We start from the raw sequence: 18,553 nt of genomic DNA, 5'->3' as shown, positions 1-18,553 counted from the left end.
TCTAGCCAACTAAGTCCAGAGAGGGCTCTCTCTTTATAATTTAGCTTTGTTTGATGGGATATTAGGTTAGTTATGAAAGTTAGGGGTGTTTTGATTTTGATTGGGTGGTGGGGTTCTGAAACAAATGAGAAAACTAGGCTTTTAGGCCATTGGGCTATGGAGTCAAACAGGGATAGTTCACTGGAATAAGTCAAATTGCTGAGGTAGGATTTCAACATGCAGGATAACAGAGTAAAAACAAACTTTGAAGATTGAATGGGTGATAGTTCTGATCAAAACTAGAGGGCAATCAAGAATCCTCAAGTTAGGATCAAAAAGAGGAAGGGAACATAGGTCAACTAGCAGAGGGCAATTAAGAATCCTATACCAGGGACTTATAAGAAAAAACTACAGGGATAGAGGAGCAATTAAGAATTCCTCTATCAAAATAGTTTAGAAGAAAACATGTAAATGGTAGATTGTTGATAGCAGAGAGCAATAAAGCTAATTCTGGTATACTTTGACTATTTTACCATTTAGAATTAAGATGAATGAAACATTGAAACATATATAAAACACATAAAATCACAAGGATAGAATACTTATTTGCAATTAGACTACACGCGAATCTGATGAAATGTCCTCAACTTTCATTCCTTTTCCAACAAAAATCCAGATTTGATTACAACAGCTTTCTTAAATTTACAGCATAGACTTACAGAGATGTTATAGAATCCCACCAAATACTTCAAATGAAGAAGTATTTATACTAGTCCTAAACTAAAATATCTTGAAAAAATATCAAGATTGGTTTACAAATATCTCAAACTGTTTTACAATAATAGAACTTAAATAAAGGAAATTCAAAACTAATGAATCTATTTGGCACTATGTTTATGGATTTATGGTGATGAAGAATAGAAATTCGAATTTGGTAGCAACTCTTAATTGATGATGAAGCATCCCAGTCACTAACTGCATCCTTCCTTTGTGCATTGTGCCCCAGAAATTCTGCAAACTTAGGGTCCAATGATACGCTTGTATATCTTAATCCGAGATAGATATGTAAAAAGTGAAAGATTTTATTGTAGATAATAATGTTTTTGAGATAAACCTCTCTTAGTTTCCCAAAATTCAACTCCAGTTGTTCACAATATTTTCTGCAAAAAAATGTCAAAAACAGGACTTTGCACAAACTGAAAAATAAGCTTTGAAGACATGCACTTATATCCCTTTTGGTAATACCTGTGTAAAAAGTGAGATAGGTTTTTGTAGATCAGCCTGTTAGGAACAAAAACCTCCTCTAGTTTCTAGAAATACTTCTTGGATTGGCCACAATAGTTTCTGAAAAACTATGACTTAAACAAGAAATTTCAGAAGAATGTACCATTTTTGCTCTAATTTCATCTTTTAACCTTAAACTTCTTTTGACTGTTTTTCACTTTTACTTTGGATAAACTTCGTTGTAGCTGGTGAAAGTGTTTTCATATTTGTTTAACCCTTAACGTATTCATGTTTGCTTTTACTGTTTACTGTTTACTTTTTACTTTTACCGCTATGTTTTTTCATCTGTCTTCACTTTGACATGAATTTGTATACTCTGTTTTGTAACTATCTTCCCTGCTGTTTATCTTCATGCTAGCTGATTTACTTGACTTGGTCTTCAATATGATACTCTTTAATCTTGATACACATTGACTATTCTTTACTGTGTCCTTTTACCTTCAATGTGTAGTTTAGGTTTTTACTGTCTGTTTCAACAGTAAATCGTTTAATTTCATGTTTCCTTTGCTTGTATTTTTATTGTATGTTTTATCTTCCATCTTTGTTTGAATAGATTTGATAACAATATTGGAGTAAACAGACCTTATGACTAGTATTAAGACTGTTTATCCAAGGTTGCGGTCTTTTGATCACCTGTAAAACAAAACAAACGGTTAAGAAAGCATTAGTTTGCAGGGGAGGTCGAAAAGGTTTCATTTGAGCTTGAAAGGTCTGTGGAGTGAGTCCAGAATGTTTTTTAGGAGATAAACCATGCTCGAATCGGTTAACAGAGGCTTCAGGTGGTGCAGATGGGTTACATAGGGTTTTACTGCACAATCAGGTGAAAACGAGTAAAACTGGGGTTTTTGTGTTTAAACGGGTAAATGGTTGATATTGGCGGGTAGAATTTGAATGAACAGTGGAAATTTTGTCATATGCAGAGAGTGGGAAGCGGGGGTGGTAAGAGGATTTCATCGCACAGCTTTTGGATCATGTGTGTCACCAACTTGTTGTTACATATTTTGTCCATGCAATCTATACCGAGGAAGAAAATGCAAATTCAAAGGGATTTACACATCTACAGTCAAAGCTGTAGGAATTGGTTCTTGGAATTTTTAACTCTTGGAAGAAGATGGTCTTTGAAGAATGTTGTTCTCTTCTTTGGAGATAGAACAGGGTTAGTCATGCTCTTTGTTGTGTATCATTTTCTGAAAAGAGTATTTCTATTTTAATGGAAAAGTTTGGAACTGTTGTCAACTCTATAAAATTTTGGGAAAGTTGTGTGAAAGATAACTCAGAATCTCTCTTAGAGTTTCAACAAAATATCATGTATGATGAATTTCTTAAAGCTCAAACTGACTGGGTTTTGGCAACAAGAACTTTCTCGAGTTTTGGCTCCACTATTGAAGATCTGAAGAAGAGGGCATTAACTCTTGTTTCAAATCGACTGAAACAAGGGAGTCTTCATTTCTTGCATCTATTATTTTTTAAATGTTGTTTTAAAAGTACCATAGAAAGGAACAACTTTTAACAGCTCTTAAGTACTCCAAAGAAGCACTACTTATAAGAAAAAAAGTTTTGAATAGAAAATGATGGCGGAGAGAGTAAGGAGCACAGTCGGTTAGGGTTTCAGGGTTTCCACGACCCTGCCCTGACAACACTACTAAAGTACTACCAAACAAAGGCCTGCAAATGGACTTACGACCCATGACTGAGAAATCGATGAACGGTATGGCAGGGGGAGGGGAGATCCCTCCTATAGGAATGTCGCAGCAGGAGAATCGAGCCAGCATGGCACCGCTGGTGGAATAGGGGAAGAGGTAAAGGAATATCGGTTTTGGGGGCCAAATGGAAAGTGGGATTGGGAGGAAAATGTCTACCAAGAGCTGCAAAAAAACCAAGATTCGTTATCCCGAACAACAAGCTGGAGGAGTACCGAAAATACATGAAGGATCGTGCCCTCATCTGCAAGTTCATAGGGGCATGGACGACAAAGAAAGAGTTGATTAAATGGATCTAGCAAAGATGGCAACCAAAAGGCCACATTGATCTAAAGCTTTGGGTGAAGGGTTTCTTCACAATGATCTTCTCAAATATGGAAGACAGAGAAAGGGTTTTCGAAGATGGGCCATACTTCGTCAACAATGTCGGTCTCTTCAACAATGTCGGTCTCACCTTTTTCCCTCACTTTCTCATAAGATTACAAACCCAATCAATGATAAATGCTAGGTTTTTGCTTAAGGAAAGCATTAAAATGATCTCCATATTATATTTTCATGTTCTTGCTATTTGAATAAATTTTTTCAAATTAGCTACAGAACGCAGCCTATTCTGTAGCTAACTGTGGATTTCGTAGCTACTCTCATGGTTTGGTAGGTTCCAGGTGTCAAATAAAGAATTGGGCCACATGGGCATTTCTAGAATCATCTCCACATGGATTCTATCCTATTCACTTGGTCTAGATTGACGGAAAAGCAAGCCTAAGGTCATGGTCAAAGATAGAGTCAAAGTATGTTATCCAAAAGCAGTAGGACTCTTGATTTGCTCTTTCGTAGATAATCAAGAATCTAACAGTTCTATTATAAATCTAATTTGAATTAGCCACCTGTAGCTAATCAAAAGTTTAAACAATCCTATTGCAATTCAAATTAGCCACCTGTAGCAAGTTTATCTCATAAACGGTCATGTTACATTTAATTCGAATTAGCCACCTGTAGCAATTGTATCTCATAAACAGTTATGTTATTTTCCTTTAAATATCGGTTGCATGTAACCGAGAGAAGTTACAAAAGTTAGAAGGAATTACGTTAAGTTCAGCCTTTTTGCTAATACTCTGTATTCAGACTTCATTTTTTCATAATACAAACTTTGTGTTGCCAATGATCGTTTAAAGTGCATCCTTAACTAGCTAGCATTCCAACCATGCCAGTTGCAGAGAGCCCCTGCACTGAAGGAGGTTTTTCATTTGTTGTTTTTAGTTCAGTTTCCATTACTATGTTTTCAGCAAATCTGTTTTCTAAATTAGGATGATATTTCATTTCAATTTTTAATCAATAGCACAATGATAAATCACAACTATGCAGCTTTGTTCTTCTAAGTTATCTTGTGGAGAAAAACGGCTCTGTTTCCAAACTAAATCGAGATTGAAGTAATAAGAATACACAATTGCTTAGTTTTCTTACTGTTTTGTCATTAATTTTCTTAGAACATAAATGTCAATTAATTGTGTTAATGGATGTTTTCAAAATCCATTTCTAGATGATTGTGATCTTAAACTAAATGGTTAAATGTCTAATTCATACAGTGACTGAATTTACTCAATGTATTGTTATTTTCCTAGGAACTTAGGAACTAAGGTATAATTGATTTCTTGCACAGCACTTCAAGAGAGTAATGCTTCACATTTGAATGTTGGAGAAAGTCAAAAATACATGAGTTGTTTACAATTAGTTTTACGTGATTTTACCTTTTTGCTTTCAGATCCTCACTTAGTTGCATCACTGATATTCCTAATAATCATTTCAAGGAGATTGATTTAATCATATTCCAAAATTGAATGGTTGAATGTTTAATGATTGCAATTACTAAGTTACCTTCTGCATCCATTTCATTCTTGGTTTTAAGAATTAGATCCATGGATTAGGACTAATGATAAGATAAGTAGATGCTCTATTTTTTTTATTAGGTTCTAACTAGCCAACAGTTCTTGGTCCATTTTTAGGAAATTAGATTAACTTAGGAACATTTCCTTTCTTTTAAAATTCATTAGATTCACTTAAAATTTCTCATAGTTTCAGGTTGTACATTCTTAGACATCAAAGAACAAAAACCCCCCCAAAAACAACATTAAATAAAAAACAACGAAGTAAGAGAAAGGTTAACTAAGCACATATAATGCACCACACTTCATCAGTTTATAAACATCGGTTGATAATTTAGGCAAGCAATTTAGGACACTAAATTGACTAAACATTTTGGCACCGTTGTCGGGGAAGTGTAATTAGGTAACCTCATCTCTTACATCTAAAAAATGATATGCTTAAAGAAAGAGACTCTAAGGGTAGATTCATAGCTAGAGGCAAGAGTTTAATTCCTACAACACCAGTTACTTCACCAAGACTAATAAGAGATACACCTCCATCTCAAACTCATATTCCACATTTCACTAGCCATAGACTTCCTAAAGTTCTAAGGTCAAAAATCCAATTAAGAGGATCTCCTACTTCATCTATTGAGGCAGTCCTAGAGGAAGAAAATCTTGGATCTCCAACAGAAGGAATAGCCTTTTTCACCTCTGCGGGTGAACATATTTTAGCTGAAGAATTAGAAATTCCTAGAGGAGAGGAAGAAGTAGAACCTTTCTTCCACATACCATTGATAGAGGAACCAGAGGAAGAGTAATTAACCTTGTAGGTTGAACCTTATATTAATCCTGAAGAATCTATAATGGCAGGAAGAGAAGAAGGAGAGGGAGTTGTGAATGGAGAATTTACACTATTTGGAGGAGGAAGAGGTAGAGGAAATAATGGAGAAGGTAGAGGAAATAGGGAAGTTAATAATTCTTTTGGATTCCCTATAGTTGATGAAGAAACAAATGCCACAATGAAAAATATCTCACGTTATGTCCTCTCAAATTTTCATGGATTAAAAAGTGAAGATCCTGAAACCTTTTTATTTGAATTTGAAGTCTTGTGCAGAACTTATGATTATTTACAAGACTCTCAAAAACTCAAATTGTTTCCTTCAACATTGAAAGGAGTTGCTTTAAAATGGTTCATGGGATTGGTCACTCAGTCTATTAGAACATGGAATGACATGAAGAAAGCATTTTTGGATAGGTATTTGGATTATTGCATGCCTATCAATCACAAAGATGAAGTGTTTAAAATGATGCAAAGAGAGGATGAAAATTTGGAGGATTTAATTGAAAGATTCAACTATAACTTAAAAAGAGAAAAAATGGAAAACTTAGATCAAGATACTTTAAAATCTCTTTTATTAAAATCCATTATAGATGAGTGGATAGACATCCTTAACATGATGGGGAAGGGAGATATCTCTCAACTCCCATTAAATGACATTGGAGAACTATGTGTTCACCTCTCAAGAGGAAAATCCAAAACCGAGAAAGGTCCAAGAGATCCTTCTCTTGCTAGGGTGAATAAATCTGCAACTGGATCAGCGAGTAGGGCAGAAATTGGGAACATGCTTGATGAATTTAAAACAGATATTATAGGGAGACTTAGTGAACAGATAAACACCCTTAAGTTACAAAACAAGCAGAAAGTCGAGACTGATGCTCTAGCTATTTTATGTCCCAAATGCAGAAAGAAGCATGCTTTAGGAGAATGCCCTTTGGATGAAAAAATCATAGAGACTTTTGTGATTTGTTTAGAAAACCATGAGACCAAGAGTTGTCCTTCAATTCTTGGTCTTAAGGTTATTTTTCAAGAGGAAACAATTTCAAATCCAACAAAATCTCATTGCTTTGTCTCTAGAAGGCCTTGGCAGGGGCCACAAAACCAGGGTTTTAACAACCAAATGTATATTTAGCCCCCACCAAATTGGAATTCTTGGCAGCAACCTTGGCCTCAATCTCAATCTCAACCTCAACCTTGGGCTCAAGGAGTGAAAAATCCCTATGGAAAATTCTCTCAATACTATCAATATCCTCCATCATATCCAAACCATCCTCCCCAACAAATTCCTCAACAAAATCAACAGCCCCAACTTCAAAACCAAAATCCTCAAATTTCACTGCCTTTCCCACAGAGACCAAATCAATTACCTGCCCAACCATTACCAAACCCTAACAATAAAAATCCTCAGAATACCTATATGGTGGAAGGACAGCGATTTCAAACTTATGTGATCACTCCTCTAGATCTCAATGATGTCCAACTGAGATCTGGTAGGATATTAGAAAAGGAAAGGCCTTCTGTAGTTATTCAAGAACAAGAGAATTCTGAGGAAAATTCTCTACAACGAAATAAAAGTTTTGAAGGAACATCTCTTCAAAACCAGAATACTGAAAATGAAAGACAGAAAGAACCAATAAACTGAACTCCTATCACAAAGCAACCACCAATATCCACTTCTACACCTCCTTTTCCTGGAAGATTATAAGTTGATAAAGGGGTAGAAAAGCATATTATGTTGCATAATTATAATTTTCTAGATGAATTGAAAAATGTCTATATCAAAATCCATTTGTTACAAGCCATTAAGGAGATTCCAATTCTAGCTAAAAAAATAAAGGAGTTGAGCATGAAAAACAAAATAAATGAAAAGAATTCGACTGGCAGGGAAAATAGCAGACACAATGATGGGAAAAATTGTCATACAAAAATATGTAGATCCAGGAAGTCTAGTTGTAAAAACACATATCAATGGAGTTGGAATTCCGAATAAATTGATTGATTTAGGAGCAGAAATAAACATCATGAGCAAACAAACCATGGAACAGCTCAAGCTTCCTAATCTTCTTTATACACCTACATTACTGCAATTGGAAAATAGATCTCTAATCAAACCAGATGGTGTGTTAGAAGATATTTCAGTGTCCTTAGACTCTTGGGAGTACCCTATTGATTTTATGATCTTAACCCCTAAGAACAATCTAGGAGGACATCCACTTATATTAGGAAGACCTTGGTTGGCTACAGCTGATGCTTTCATTAGTTGTAGATCTGGTGATATGTATATCTCTGATGGTAACTCAACTAAGAAATTCACTCTATATCCTCCAGCAAGAAAAATCAAAGAGATAGATGACAAAGAATGGATTTATGATGAAAATGATATTCAACCTCTCTTTACTATTTCAACCATTAGTGAAGATAGTCAAATCTTAAATATAATGGAAAATATTGAATCATCTCCAGAATATGAACATGATCCATTTCAGGAAAAATCCAATATTGAATATTTGTCATCTAGGCAGATGTCTCTTTATTCTATGGGAGAATTTGGTAGCTCTACAGTTGAAATCTTTCCAGGGAAAACATTGAACATAAACAATAACTTGGAAAAATTACAACAGGAAAATCTATTCAAAACATTACAACAATATTCTTCTGCATATGCATGGGAATACACTAAAATGAAACGAACTAGTCCTAAGCTTATATACATGACATATACATTGAGGAAAATTGTAAACCTATCAGACAACCTCAAAGAAAGATGAATCCAAATCTTAGGGAAATTGTGAAAGAGGAGTTGCAAAAATTGTTGAATGTAAACTTCATTTACCCAATTTCAGACAACCAGTGGGTTTCTCCTCTAGTGATTGTGCCTAAAAATAACGTTAAATGGAGGGTATGTATTGATTAACGAGAATTGAATAAAGCTACCCTAAAAGATCATTTTCCTTTTCCATTTATAGATAAAGTGTTAGATACTTTAGCAGGTAAGAAGTATTTCTCATTTTTTTATGGTTTTAACAGTTAAAATCAAATTCATGTAGCACCAGAAGATAAAGATAAAACCAAATTCACTTGTCCATGGGGAACTTATGCCTACTGAGTACTTCCTTTCGGATTGTGAAATGCACCTACAACATTCCAAAGAGCAGTACTAGGAATTTTTTTCTGATCTAATACATGATTGTGTAGAGGTGTATATGGATGAATTTACATTTTATGGGAATACATTTGAAGAAGCTTTAGAAAATTTGGAGAAAGTTCTTAAAAGATGTAAGGAAGCAAACCTTTCACTAAGCCATGAAAAATGTTTTACGATGTTTACAGAAGGGATTGTTTTAGTACATCACATTTCAAGAGATGGAATTAAAGTTGATAAATCTAAAGTTGAAGTCATCTCTAAACTATCAATTCCAAGTTGTCAAAAAGATGTTAGAAGTTTTCTAGGATTCACAGGATACTATAGAAGGTTTATAGAAAATTTCACTAAACTAGCATCCCCACTCTTCAAATTACTCACCAAAGATTGTGAATTCAATTGGAATCCTGATTGCCATTTGGCAATTGACACTTTAAAAGCAAAAATTTATGAAGCACCCATCTTAAGAGGTCCAAATTGGAAACTACCTTTTCATATTTCAACAGATGCTTCAGATACAGCTCTCGAAACTGTATTAAGATAAAAAAAATTGATCCCCTATGCCATCTATTACACAAGCAAGAATTTGACTCCCAGTGAGTTAAATTACACTATAACTGAGAAGGAATTCTTAGTTGTTGTTCATGCTATCAACAAGTTCAAACATTACATAATAGGCTATGAAACCTTTGTTCATACAGATCACTCTGCAATTAGGTACTTAATGAATAAACCTATTACTAATGGCAGAGATACAAGATGGTTGTTACTCCTGCAAGAATTCAACATCATTGTTCTAGATAGGCCTAGAAAACAAGACACAATTACTGATTTCTTGTCTAGAATTCAAAATATCAAAGATGACACTCCAGTTGAAGATAAATTTCCTGATGAATATCTTTTTGCAGTAACCACTCAGACCCCTTAGTTTGCAGATATTGTCAATTACTTAGTCATAGGAAAATTACCTTCACATTTGTTTCCTAAGGAGAAAAGAAAAATCATTCAAACAAGTGCAAGTTACTCATGGATTACTAACGAATTGTATAAAATAGGTCTAGATCTCATGATCAGAAGATGTGTTCGAGAAGATGAAATGCCTGAAATTCTTAAGGCACGTCTTGATGAACCTTGTGGTGGACACTTTGCTGACAAGAGGACAGCCTATAAAATCCTTCATTTAGGATATTATTGGCCCTCCACCTTCAGAGATGCCAAATAATATGTCAAAAGGTGTGATAGATGCCAAAGGGTAGGAAAACCTACTCATTCAGATGAAATGTCACTACAAATTCAAGTACACATTGAACCTTTGAAAAATGGGCCTTGGATTTTGTTGGACCAATTAATCCTCCATCTAAACAAAAGAAGTATATTTTGGTATGCACTAATTATGTCACTAAATGGGTAGAGGCTAAAGCATTACCTTTTGCTAATGAAAAATCTGTAGTTAATTTTCTTTTTGAGGACATCTTCACTCGTTTTGGTGTTCCAAGAGAAATTGTGATAGATCAGGGATCTCAATTTACATCTAAAATGGTGGAAAGGCTTATAGAAGATTACAAGATCAAACACAGAAAGTCTACTCCTTATCATCCACAAGCAAATGGTCAAGTTGAATCTACTAATAAGGTGATTGAAGGAATTCTCACTAAGACTGTACATCTACACAGAAGAGATTGAGCAGAAAGGTTTCCTGAAGCCTTATGGGCCTATAGAACTACATGGAGGAACATAACAGGACATACTTCCTATGAGCTTGTTTATGGGAAGCAAGTCATGTTCCCTATAGAGTTTCAAACCAGAACCTTAAAGATAGCAGTCCAATTGGGACTGGATTTATCAGAAGCACAGAAACATAGATTGGAGCAACTCAATGAGCTTGATGAAATCATGCAAGATGTAGTTCAAAGAACCAGTATAGTCCAACAACAAAGGGCTAAATGGCATGATAAGTACATCAAGGAGAAGAAGTTTCAAGCAGGGGATTAGGCACTTTTGGTCGATTCAGAATTCAAAGATTTTCAAGGAAAGTTTCAGACTCATTGGCTTGGGCCATATGAAATTGAAGAAGTCTTTAATAATGGAGTAGTGAGAATAAGTACAAGAGATGAAAGAGAGGTACCTCTTCTTGTGAATGGTCATCGGCTGAAGATATATCATAAGCCAATTTCAAGAGAGGATTTTATCAAGATTTTCCAAGATAACACTAAAATGAAGTTGGTGAAGAAGAATTATTCTTCTCCACTGACTTAGCTTTTATTTTTCCTATATATATATATATATATATATAATAAAATGTATAAATATGAAAACCAATCATTAATTGGCACACTTATACAGAAAATACAGGGTGAAAATCAGAGATTTCTAACATCCTATATTTTCCATTTCCTTTCTATAATAAGTAGTGACATAAAGCTACATTCATTTGCAGTTCATAATCTACAAATTCATTTCATTTTACAGTTTCATTCCATCTCACTCCACTTTCATTCCATTTCACTGTCATATTCCATTTCCATTTCATTTCACATTCATGTTCCATAGCCATACTTCATTTTTATCATGTTCCGTAGCTGATTCCATTCTGCAGCTAATTTGATTCTGCAGCCATATCTCATTCAGCAGCTCTGGCATAATTATACAGCTTACAAACAAATGATGATTGCAGGAAATTGAAGAATCTTGTTTTGAAGACCAATATCCTAAAAGGGTACCTACGGATCAACACCAAAGAAAATAGCAAACAAAAAGGTTAAGTTCTAAAAGGTAAAGTGCAAAAATTTATTTTAAATAGCAAGGTTAAAACATAAAGTATATATAATATGGATATTCATATGTTTCCTTGACGAATCATCATTTGATTTGATGTAATCTCCATCGTACTACATATCTGCCACATCCTCCATTTTTTGTCACATAACGGTGCATAATTAACTCCCACGTTGATTATTAATGGTCATGACTACGACATGACATACTTGTCTACGTGTCTCTGGAACCCCTACCATCTATTCATTTCATACAAACCTGCAGTTCCTTTCACCATATTCGCAGCCACTTCATTTCGTAAAACCAGGAAGGGTAATTCTGAAGGTTGAGAACTCTGCGTAGTAGAAGGCATGGGGCTAATTGTTAGATCAGAACCGGTAGGAGTAAAGTACATGGAAGGATGCCCACAACTCAAAGAAATGTTCCAGAAATTTGGATGACTTAAATTCATCAAGAAATTTGATGGTTTTCATAAGGAGATTACAAAATCCTTTGCTCGATCTTTTGATGGCACAGAGGTAGAAATTGGAGATATCAAGTTTGCAGTGATTGAGTCATTCATGATCGAGGCTACAGAACTTCCAAGGCATGGTGAAAGATGGTTCAAGAACAAGGAGTTCCACAATGAATCATGGAAAGTAGTACTCAAAAACCCAGGTACGGATGTCTCTGTTTTTAGAAAAGGTATTCCCATTTCAGCTATTAAAAGTAAGTGGAGAAACATGTTGTTGGTTTTACAGAAATTTATCACTTGTAAGGGGAGGTTTAGTTGCATGTATGTCTACCCTATCAGTTTACTGATGAATTTATTAGAAAATAGAGAAATCAATCTTCCTTTCTTCCTGCTAAATAATTTAAGAAGGATAGCCTCAAATGTGCAAAAGAGAATACATTTCATAGATACAACCATGTATCATCATGGGCCGATAAAGATATTGATTGAGTTTCATTTAAAAACCATAGGAGATACCTAGGAGAATTTCCTTATTAGAAACCATTTCCAAGAAGCACCAAAGTCACCTAAAGAAGATAATGTCAGAAGAAATAGAAGAAAGAAGATTGGTATATCTATTGAAAACAGACCTGAGTCTTCATTGTAGAAAGATGATGAAAATTTTATCTATGAAGAACTTACAGAAATCAGGAAGCAAATCAAGGCAAGAGGGAAGATAAGAAAGGAGAAAAATCTCACAAATGAGGATAATGTAAGTCCTCTGCAACTTAGAAGGAGCTCTATACTCCAAGGTTTGGTAAAGAAAACATCATCAAAAGGGACAGAGTTTATAAATTTAGGCGAGGAAACCCCAGAACCATCTCCTATTAACATCTCTTCTACACACAATCCTCAAAATTCTCCTATTCATCATTTTGAAGGTAGCCCAAGCAGAAGATCTCCAAGCATAGACCCAGTGCAGCAACAAATATATGACTATATAGAATCACTGGAGAAGAGAAGTGCCTCAACGAACCCAAAACCTTTTGTCAATCCATAAGAACCTCTAGTTGATGCTCTCAAACAACAAATTTATGAATTAGAGATATTGAAAAGATATATCAAACATGAGAATGAGGCCTTGAAGGAACAAAATAAATTGGACAAGGCAATTCACGATAGTACCATTCTGCATCTAAGATTGTGGTATAAGAAAAACAGGAAATTGAAAAGAAAGAATAAGATTTTGAACAAAGCAGTCATTAACCTTAAGTACAAGCTTCTTATAGGAAAGCCCGGAATGACAATCATTTCAAAGAAGAACAAAAGAAGGAAATTGGATGTATTAGCACAGGTGTCTGAGCAAATGCATTAGGGTAAGAACTCACATTTTTGGAAAATTGCATGAGGATATGTAATGATTTTTCAATGGGGGTATGTTGAACCTCATAATTATCCTCTCCTTGACATTTTTCTCACCTTTTTCCCTCACTTTCTCATAATATTACAGACCCAATCAATGATAAATGCTAGGTTTTGTCTTAAGGAAAGCATTAGAATGATTTCCATATTATACTTTCATGTTCTTGATATTTGAATAGATTTTTGCAAATTATCTACAGAACGCAGCCTATTCCACAGCTAACTATGGATTCCATAGCTACTCTCATGGTTTTGCAGGTTCTAGATGTCAAATAAAGAATTGGGCCACATGGGCATTTCTAAAATCATCTCCACATGGATTCTATCCTATTCACTCAGTCCAGATCGACAGGAAAGCAAGCCTAAGGTCATGGTCAAAGATGGAGTCAAAGTACGTTATCCGAAAGCAGTAGGACTCTTGATTTTCTCTTTCATAGCTAATCAAGAGTCTAACAGTTCTGTTACAAATCTAATTCGAATTAGCCAGCTATAGCTAATCAAAAGTTTAAACAGTCCTATTGCAATTCGAATTAGCCACTTGTAGCAAGTTTATCTCATAAACAGTCATGTTACATTTAATTAGAATTAGCCACTTGTAGCAAGTTTATCTCATAAAAGTTATGTTATTTTCCTTTAAATATCGGTTGCATGTAACCGAGAGAAGTTACAAAAGTTAGAAGGAATTACGTTAAGTTCAGGCTTTTTGTTTATACTCTGTATTCAAACTTCATTTTTTCATAATAAAAACTTCGTGTTGCCAATGATCATTTAAATCGCATCCTTAACTAGCTAGCATTCCAGCCACGTCAGTTGCAAAGGGCCCCTGCACTGAAGGAGGTTTTTCATTTGTTGTTTTTAGTTCAGTTTCCATTACTCTGTTTTCAGCAAATCTGTTTTCTAAATTAGGATGATATTTCATTTCAGTTTTTAATCAATAGCATAATGATAAATCACAACTATGCAACCTTGTTCTTCTAAGATATCTTGTGGAGAAAAACGGCTCTGTTTCCAAACTGAATCAAGATTGAAGTAATAAGAATACACAGTTGCTTAGTTTTCTCACTGTTTTGTCATTCGTTTTCTTAAAACAGAATTGTCAATTAACTATGGTAATGGATGTTTTCAAAATCCATTTCAAGATGATGATGATCCTAAACTAAATGGTTAAATGTCTAATTCATACAGTGATTGAATTTACTCAATACATTGTTATTTTCCTAGGAACTTAGGAACTAAGGTATAATTGATTTCTTGCACAGCACTTCAAGAGAGTAATACTTCACATTTGAATGTTGGAGAAAGTCAAAAATACATTAGTTGTTTACAGTTAGTTTTACATGCTTTTACCTTTTTGCTTTCAGATCCTCACTTAGTTGCATCACTGATATTCCCAATAATTATTTCAAGGAGATTGATTTAATCATATTCCAAAATTGAATGGTTGAATGTTTAATGAATGCAATTACTGAGTTACCTTCTACATCCATTTCATTCTTGGTTTTAAGAATTAGATCCATGGATTAGGACTAATGATAAGATAAGATAGATGCTCTATTTTTTTTATTAAGTTCTAACTAGCCAACAGTTCTTGGTCCATTTTTAGGAAATTACATTAACTTAGGAACATTTCCTTTCCTTTAAAATTCATTAGATTCGCTTAAATTTTCTCATAGTGTCAGGTTGTACATTCTTAGACATCAAAGAATAGAAACCCCCCCAAAAACAACATAAAATAGAAAACAATGAAGTAAGAGAAAGGTTAACTAAGCACATATAGTGCACCACACTTCATCAGTTTACAAACCTCGGTTGATAATTTATGCAAGCAATTTAGGACACTAAATTGACTAAACACCTGGCCGCCCCAATATGGCTATGACTATTTAGTCTACCAATGGACTTCTGGGATCCAGAGATTTTAGAAGGCATCGGGAAGTCTATCAACACCTTTGTTAAAGTGGCAGATTCGACAAGGAACGCAGATATACCTCCTATGCCAAAATCTGCGTTTATATGAATATTACGGAGTCGCTCCCTGATTATATAGAGTTGGAATACCATGACGAGGTATGGCCACAACCTCTAGACTATGAACACATACCATTCCAGTGCCGCAGATGCCATGAATATGGCTACTTATTCTGGGCATGCCCCCTCAACCTGAAAGAAAACCCCCCTTGTAGGCAGGCAGGGGAATCGATGGCTAAAGAAGACGGAGAAGTGTTTCAAGAAGTGCAATGGAGGAAAATAACCTTGAGGCATCCAAGGAATCAAAAAGAAAACCAAACAGAGAAAGAACAAAGACCCCATAACCGCTTTTCGAGATTACAGGAAGACGACGTGGGCACAGATATGAGAGACGTCTCATCGGAAATGGAAGTCAAAAAAGACAAAGAACTAGAAGGAAATAAAATGAATAAAATGGTGACGAGACAGATAAAGGAATGATGGAAAGCATGCAAATGGTGGAACAAACCCTAATGGAGATTGATAACCAGAAAGAAGACCTAAGTGCAGAAGAACAAGTCATGAAGCGGCTACTGCAGGAATGGAGACACCTAGATGAAAGATTTATCCCGGAAGACAAGAAGCAACTCTATAAGGACACTTTCCAACAATACAAAGACAAGCGAGGCTCAGCGATAATAATCCAACCTGAACATTTAGGGGCCCAAGCCATCCAAGGGCAAGAAGCAGGAACACAAGGAAAAGGAGGTAAAAAAAGAGGTAGGAGAACGATGAATGAATCCATACAAATGGTAGGGGAACTGCTAGTGAACTCGGGAAGAGTAGTGCCATTGTCATAGGTATTCCACCAACCACTAAAATTGTTAAAATGATTATTACAACCTGGAACATTAGAGGCCTCAATAGCAGAGGCAAACAACGGTACCTTAAAGAGAGGTTGAAAAAAGATAAGCCAAGCATTATGATAATACATGAAACCAAAATCAACGAAAGAAAGTTGAAAGAAATAATGGAACACTTCAAGCCGGAATATCAAGTCATGGCTCAGGATGCTAATGGCAGTGTAGGGGGGCTAGCGATTCTCTAGAATCCAACAGTAGTTTGGTTTGAAGACTGGGTTAGCCTACCAAGAATTCTTACAGGGAAATTTCGGAATATTGGATCCAATGAATGGGTTCTTTTTTCAGGGATTTATGGACCCCATATTCCGGGGGAAAGAGGAGCCTTCTTACAAAGGCTGGTAAATCTGAGAAACTTATACCCAAAAGACCTATGGGTAGTGGGAGGGACCTTAACATGATCACAACCCCAGGGGAAAATAACGGATGCAAACATGGAAGCCTTCATCGAAACCATCACAAATCTATGCCTAGTCTATATGCCCACAATCAGTGGGGTTCATACCTGGAATAACAGGCGAGGAGGGACTCATCAAATAGCATGCCGACTAGATATATTCCTACTCTCGGACCAACTAATAAGTAGAGATATTTTCATAGAAGCTTCAATACGCCCATGCATGGGGTCGGACCATTGGCCAGTCTGCTTGGAGGTGGACCTAAAAGCAAGACCCATGAACCGGCCCTTTAGGTTTGACTCCTTCTAACTCAAAGACCTAGGAATCCTTAATAAAATTGAAGAATGGTGGACACAAAGCGAACAGCAGGGCAGGAATGGGATGCACACCTTCCAATTGAAGCTAAAAGAACTAAAGAAGAAGCTCAGGAAGTGGAATGATGAAGAGTTCAGACACATTATCAAGGATCAGAACGAACTCATTAAGTGTATGGCGGAAGTCCAACAGAAAATTATACAGGAGGGGAGGTCAGAAGATCTGGTTCAAGAGGAAGGATTACTGTAAACAAGATAGAGGAATGAAGACAACAGGAAGAAATCCTCTGGAAACAGAAATCTTAGGTCCAGTGGCTGAGGGAAGGAGAGAGAAACACAAGATTCTTCCATAAATCCATGGTGCACCACCAACAAGATAATCAAATATACTCCCTAAAAGATGAGGAAGGGCAGCACAAAGTTCAACATGAAGAGATGGAAGGCCTTCTAGTCAACTATTTCAAAGATATACTCACGGAAAGCCCTGATAATAGAATGGAAGCCACTCAAAGAATCATGGAGCACATCTCCAAACTAATAACTAATGATCATATCAACATCGCATTGATGTGAGCTGTCTCCAAAGAAGAAGTAGAAGAGATAGTCAAAGGAATGCAGAAGAACAAAGCCCCTGGTCCGGACGGATTCACTACAGAGTTCTATCAAGCCACATGGCCATTCATGGGGCAAGACATCCTCAAGGTGGTGGAGGAATTGAGATGTAACCAAAAGGTATGTCCAAGTCTTAATTATAATTTTATTGCTTTGATACCTAAAACTGCTAAGTCTGATGATCCCTAAGGATTTAAGCCCATTGCCCTCTGTAGTGTCATTTACAATATTATAGCTACTCTCATTGTCAAATGCCTAAAGCCCCTTCTCCCCAACCTCATTGCTCCTGAACAAATAGGATTTGTAGAGGGTCAAAAAATCCTTGATGGTTTCGTTACATCCCAACAAGTAGTTCACTCTCTTAAGTCCCAAAAGATACCAGGCATGATGATAAAGATGGATCTATCCAAGGCGTATGACAAACTCATCTGGGGATACCTATCGAGTATCCTCAAAGCATACGGTTTCACCCAAACTCGGATCAACTGGAACCTTGCCATGATATCCTCCCTGGTATTCTCAATCCTGTGAATGGAACTCCCACCTCGACATTCAACCCAACCTAGGGCCTTAGACCTAGGGACCCTATCTCGCCCTTCTTTTTTATCTTAGCAGTGGATGGTCTAGGCTGGTACATAAAACAGAAGGTACGTGATTCCTAGCTCTAAGGCTTAAGGATTTAGGGAAATGACATGCCCATCGGGTCCTACGAGCAATTCGTGGACGACATTATTTTGTTATGTCAAGCCACCCTGAGGGAAGCCCGGAGCATTAGAGATATCTCAAACACCTTTATGGAAGCCTCAGGGACTAATATAAATAATAAAAAATCCTGCATCTTTTTCTTTAATACCCAGGGGAATGTTAAGAACTACCTAACCAGAATCCTATGGTTCAGTACTGGGAACCTGCCATTCAAATACCTAG

General features: G+C 35.9%; 1 pseudogene; it reads left to right on the top strand.

Annotated features, from left to right (window-relative positions):
• Positions 1 to 18,553, top strand: part of LOC149215352 (uncharacterized) — a 53,759-nt pseudogene that overhangs the window by 21,482 nt on the left and 13,724 nt on the right.

Source organism: Pinus tabuliformis, chromosome 1_1 (assembly GCF_031772625.1).
Source record: "Pinus tabuliformis cultivar Carrire ecotype Pingquan chromosome 1_1, CPIR1, whole genome shotgun sequence".
Classification (NCBI taxonomy): domain Eukaryota; kingdom Viridiplantae; phylum Streptophyta; class Pinopsida; order Pinales; family Pinaceae; genus Pinus; species Pinus tabuliformis.
Note: the sequence above shows the minus strand (reverse complement) of the source record. Positions and strands in the feature narration are given on the sequence as shown.